Source organism: Poecilia reticulata, linkage group LG12, assembly GCF_000633615.1.
Source record: "Poecilia reticulata strain Guanapo linkage group LG12, Guppy_female_1.0+MT, whole genome shotgun sequence".
NCBI classification, from domain to species: Eukaryota; Metazoa; Chordata; class Actinopteri; order Cyprinodontiformes; family Poeciliidae; genus Poecilia; species Poecilia reticulata.
This window is the reverse complement of record NC_024342.1, coordinates 2,430,361-2,436,134: the sequence shown is the minus strand read 5'-3', so window position 1 is coordinate 2,436,134 and position 5,774 is coordinate 2,430,361. Positions and strand designations below refer to the sequence as shown.

Sequence of the window (5,774 nt, the reverse complement as noted above, 5' to 3'; positions counted from 1 at the left end):
GAGCACCTGCTGTCACTCAGATAAAAAAAAGAAAAGTGTGAAGTCGGTAATGGGGACGTGTTGACGCGGCGGTGGGTAAGATCTGTGTTCTTCACAAAAGCACAAAAAAAACAAAAAACACACAGTTACATCAGATGGTTGACCAAGAGGGGAGAAGAGCTGAGCAAAATAAATGTTGAGTAAGAAAAAGGCTCAGAGTTTATTTGGAAAAATGTATAATTTATGTTAAAAGAAAAAGAAATAAAGTAGCTGTCAACATTATCTATGAAAAAGTTTTCATTTTGTCCGACAGGGAAACAGTATAGGAATTTAAGATAATATTCAAAGGTGAGTCATAATTAAATTTACTTCAGTTCATTTTTTAAATGAGTTTTACCTGAACTTTTCACTGCTACTGATGGTTTTTTCCATTTTCTGAAGCTGTTGAGTTATTTGAAGGACAAGTGAGTTCACAGAACATTTCATATTGTCACTTTAAGCACTTATCTCTAGTCCAAATTATATATTTTATGTTTACTAAAAATATCAGCTTCAGTACTGACTATATCAAAATGGTTCTATGAATAAAGTTTGAGACTTCGAGCTGTGGAAAAAATTTAAACAACTACTTTGTGTTGTAGCATTACAACAGTGTTAAACTGGCACTTTATACACATCACAGCCAAACGTTAGCGATTGTGTAAAATTTAAGACCACTGCACAGTCCATGCCTCCATGAAGCAATCACTTCTCAATAGCTGAGGGTCCAGACACTCTGGACAAACCATAGAACAAGAGATGGAGAACGCACACAGTCTGGTAAATGAACAGCTTCAGCTCTTCTTTTCACTACAACAGACCAGGAGCAGATTTACTACATGCCGCCAATCTGTGTATGCAGCCGATTTGAGTCAGTAGAAAAGGTGAACTGGGAGAGTCTGGTGGAGGAACCCCTTCTGGAGATCATCTCACACCTCAGAGAGAGTTTCTACAATTTCCTGAAGGATTCTGGGGACATGGGAACTTGCAGGATTTCCATCGCAGATGGCAGCTTAAAAGATACTATTGTCATTATTCTAATTATTTGTCTTTATTCATTTAGCTTTTGAATTATCTTTGAAAAGTACATCAAAGGACCAATATAATGTGTTGACTCAAAAGAAATTTGACTTCATAAAATAGCACCTTGAAATTGTGCCTCTGTCTCTTTAAGAAACACCTGCTGTTTCTGAAACTCCAACTTCAGGAAGTCATCACAACATGGCTCCTCCTGGCTCCACCAGGTGTTTGCTAATTGCTGCTGGCTAGTCTGAAGGAGCTGAGTGGGAGAGTCACAGGTGAGGGCTGCTCTGAGAAGGAAACTTGGAAACTGCAGCTCCGACGAGGAGCTGTGTCTCAAAGGCGGAGCTAGGGCCACCCAGGTGTTTTGCACAGCTAAATTTTTGCCATGGAGGTTAAAAGTTTTCTCAAACCCGCATGAAAGAATGACGCCAAGGCTCCAGGTATGTTTTTGATGAGGGAATAACATTATAACATGATGTGAAGTTCAAAAATCATTTATTTTACATAACACCGCCTCTTAAAGATGGATGTGTGAGAAGCTCAGAACGGATATTAAGGACGGACATTTAAAGCTCCAGCCTACAGCAGCTCTCCTCCTTCACTAACACAAAGGTTATGTGTCCTTTGGGCTTGAAGCCAGTCCTTGTAGCCAGAAGTCCAAGGTCAGCTGTCCTGGCTTTACAACTGACTTTTTAGCCTGAAGGATCTAAACAATACAACTCAAACACTAAAAAGAGAGAAAGAAAGAAAGATAGAAAGAAAGAAAGAAAGAAAGAAAGAAAGAAAGATAGAAAGAAAGAAAGAAAGAAAGAAAGAAAGAAAGAAAGAAAGAAAGAAAGAAAGAAAGAAAGAAAGAAAAAAAGAAAGAAAGAAAGAAAGAAAGAAAGAAAGAAAGAAAGAAAGAAAGAAAGAAANAAGAAAGAAAGAAAGAAAGAAAGAAAGAAAGAAAGAAAGAAAGAAAGAAAGAAAGAAAGAAAGAAAGAAAGAAAGAAAGAAAGAAAGAAAGAAAGGAATGTCAGTACAGACACTTATGTGCCACACAGTACAGGCCAATAGTAGATTTTCCTCGAGCTACAAGGCTGCATCAATATTTAAAATATTTATTGTAGAATATCTAACAGTAGACGATACATAAAAGTTTTTTAAAAATCCACTGCCTTTAGGTCGAATTCATTGGAACAGCATCTCATTGTGTCTTTCTTTGCGGCTCAGATCAGGGAGGAGAAAAACAAGAAAAATCAGCGGATTTCGCCCTGAGGTGTCGCCGCCTCACATCACAGAGGAAAAGCTGTGTGAGTGAAGCCAAACTGACACAGTCACATTGGATTATTCCACACAGGACTCTTCAAACAGAGCCTCATGCCTTCCATGTCTGATATGCAGATCAGCAGACTCATTAAGCTCAGCAGCAGAAATCAGAACAAGGGTTTGCTTGGTGTGTTATAGATCATAGGACACATTAAACTTCTAATTTAGTTATAGTTTAGTTATTCCATATATCTCGTGGAAGGTGACTCTTTTCTGGATATTGTCTACTGTTTATTAGAGAGCAATTAAAGCATTTGAATGTGATAGCAACATAATGATAATAATATTTATAGAGTTTTATTTTTACTTTGGTTGTATTATTTTCCATCATGACTGTTCCTCCTCAGAATCACATTTTAAAAGCCTTTTATTTAAGTATTTGGATGCATACACATTTCACACTTCTGTTTAGGGAATAAAAAACCCTGAAACATGAAAATTAAAATAAAAAAATAAAAATAAAAAACATGAAAATAAAAAAAAAGCCTGAAACACAAAGAGATGGAGCAGAGCTGCTGTTGTGACTCTTAAAATTCCGTTTTACTTTCTGTTTGTTTATCTGATTTATCCTTTCTTTCTTTGATTATCTCTAGGAGACGTTATATGAAATTGAACAAACTGTTTTGTATAAACTCTGCTTTTGAGATCATCCAATGCAGTACTGTTGTTTATACATGTAAATCATGAAAAAGTGAAGATATTTTTTCTGCTTCGTATGGAGAGTGTGTTTTTCAGTTTTCCATGTATTTAAGACAAACACGTGGCAAAAATATGTAATTATTTCTGTGCACAAAGTTAAAAATATAATAGACATGGACGATGTAAGGCCACAGTATGACTTTCACAAAATGATGTTTTTACACGTTTGTTAAAATGATCATTATGACGTGACAGGTAATCTGTGAAAAGCCAGAGCTCCTCCTTCTCCTCCCTGAGCTGCTACTGCCGTCTGAGGAAAAGCACCGCTGCCACCAAACTAACTCATCCAGCTTGTAACGCCCATTTGGACTGATGGAAATGAGGAAACTTGTCACAGAAAATGTCTGTAATCTGCACACTCCATTATGAACTCTCAACCGTCAATGGACATTGTGCGTGAACTCTGAGTCCGCTTAGCTCACAGAGTAAAACCCAAACAGAAGAAAATAAATATTACAATACAAGCAATAAACACAATGGAGGAGCTACTAGTAGCAGATGAAATGAATGATTTAGAAAATCACTTTATTTTTGGCCCTGTGATGGACTGACAATGGAGATAAGCACCAGATGCCCCCTACTTCCTGCAAGGATAAGCAGGAAGAGGCGATGGATGGATGACGGAGGGATTTGTTTTTGTCGGCCCTGACAGAACGCCTAAAGGCATCAGAATAAAGCACCAGGATAAAACCTGTCTTTGTTTTGGGCTGAGAATGCTCTCAGTCTTCTTCTTTGCAAGAGTGAAAGCACATCTCTGTGTGGCACCGGTAATAATTATTGTGAGCATTATTGCCTTTGTGACTGTGATTGTCTTTAACAAGAAGATAATATAACCAGCAAGTAAGAGAAAAGAAAACAAGACTGTGGAACAAACGAACCATACAAGACTAAGGCGTTGTCCACAGCTGCGTTCACATTAGCAAAACTTTTTCAATATTCTGCTAATGTAAAAAAAAAGCGCAATTTCGCAATTGCCGTGTTTTTATTAAATAAGAAATGCAATTAAAATCCCAAGTGACTGAGCTCGTGCACACGACAAGTTATTAAGAAATAAAACGTACCACGCTGTCATCCTCCTACCACTTCCTCTCGTCGTCTTCGTCGTTTCCGCCACTAGAAACATCCGGTTATTGATCACATGACTAGTGTGATGCGGAAAAAAGTGTTTCCGTTTTAGTTTTGCAAAAATAATTTTGAAACAGCAGAACAACCACCTCATCCTAGCGCAAAAAGCTTTTAGCTAAAACGGTGAGTTTTTTTCCCTAAATCAAGTTAGTTGCTTTCTGTGAACAAAATAAAAATCAGGGAGGACGTACAGCGTCAGACCAGGACGTACAGGTTGGTTCATGGTTAGGAGTTAATCAGACAGTGAAAAAAGTGAAGATAGTCAGATGAAAAAATAAGAAAATAAAAACATTTTGAAAATTTAATTTAATAAAGTCTATTATAAAACATTTAGGGGTGGGGAGTCTGCACACATTTTAAGAGGAACTATTTGTACCAATGTCCACTTCATAAAACTCTGTGGATCTTTATAGAAGAGCAAACAAATAAAAATCTGCATTAGCAGCAAAACTGAAAAATTTAACTGCATTTGATGGATGGAGGTAATTACGTCTGCGCGTCTCTTCTGTGGCTTACACATTTTAAGTACATTACGACACAACATTTACTCTGATTTCCTTTCACTTTATCTCAGTTGGCCTAAAATAATAATTTTAGTGAATCATTTATGATTGCTTTTTTGGCCATGGTCTGATTTCACAGAAAAGGGTCATCAGAGTTCTATGTGTTGTAAAGGCAACAAGATTAGCAGTTTGACTTTTCAGTTACATCTGCTCAAAAACAACAGGGGAGAGGAGCCATCTACTGGACAGACAAGGTACAACAACTGTATGATCATTTGGCATCATAACGTTGATGCCAAGATCCACATCATAAAGTCTGTTTTTTTTTTTGTAGAGATGAGAAGCAATTTATAAAGATGCTAAAGCAAAACACCGAACTTTGGCATGCAATGAAGAAACAAAGTATTATTACAAATGATGCTTTGCAGGTAACACAGCCTTGATTATATTTATTATCTAAATATATTCCTAAATGTTGTGCAAGTGGTATTAAGACTATAGTTTATACTTTTATCTGTTGCAAACATGCAAGTTGTAAACTTTAAGAGTGAAGACATGTTTCCTAATAAAAAACTGTCTAATATTAGTTAACAGAAATAACTCTAGTATAATCTATCTTGGATTAGATTGTTATGATAAATTAATTTGTCCTAACTACTCTTAGGACAAGTTAGATGAAATTGAGCTATTCTGCTAATTCTTGCTGAATTAGCTAACACTGGTTTAGCTGGCAATTAGCTGATTTAGCTAACACTGGTTTAGCTAGCAATTAGCTGATTTAGCTAACACTGCCAGAAATTGTGGTCATGCTGATTAATGTGTGCTGTCAAAGAAATTAAATTAGCATAGAAGTAATAAAAATTGTCTTAAAAATCTCTTGTTAATCTGGCATCTAGCAAATAGAAAAAATATGGTAATCTAATTGACCTAAAACAGGAAAAGTTTATTCTGACTTCACATCAGACACTGTTAAAAAAAGTGTATGTGTCTTGTAGCGAATGCAAAGTTCTGGTCTCAACTGCATGTCCAGTAGCAGGGCACATCCTGAATAGATCGCCAGCCCATAACACGGACCAACACACACACACACGCACGCAC

General features: G+C 36.6%; 1 protein-coding gene across 1 annotated transcript in view; it reads left to right on the top strand.

The window, feature by feature from the left end:
• Positions 1 to 5,086: 5,086 nt before the first annotated feature.
• slc4a5b (solute carrier family 4 member 5b) overlaps positions 5,087 to 5,774 on the top strand; it is a 42,660-nt gene continuing 41,972 nt past the window's right edge. The window contains exon 1 of the mRNA XM_017308000.1: positions 5,087 to 5,104. The gene's annotated coding sequence lies outside the window, so the exon portion shown is untranslated. The remainder of the gene's footprint in view (positions 5,105 to 5,774) is intronic.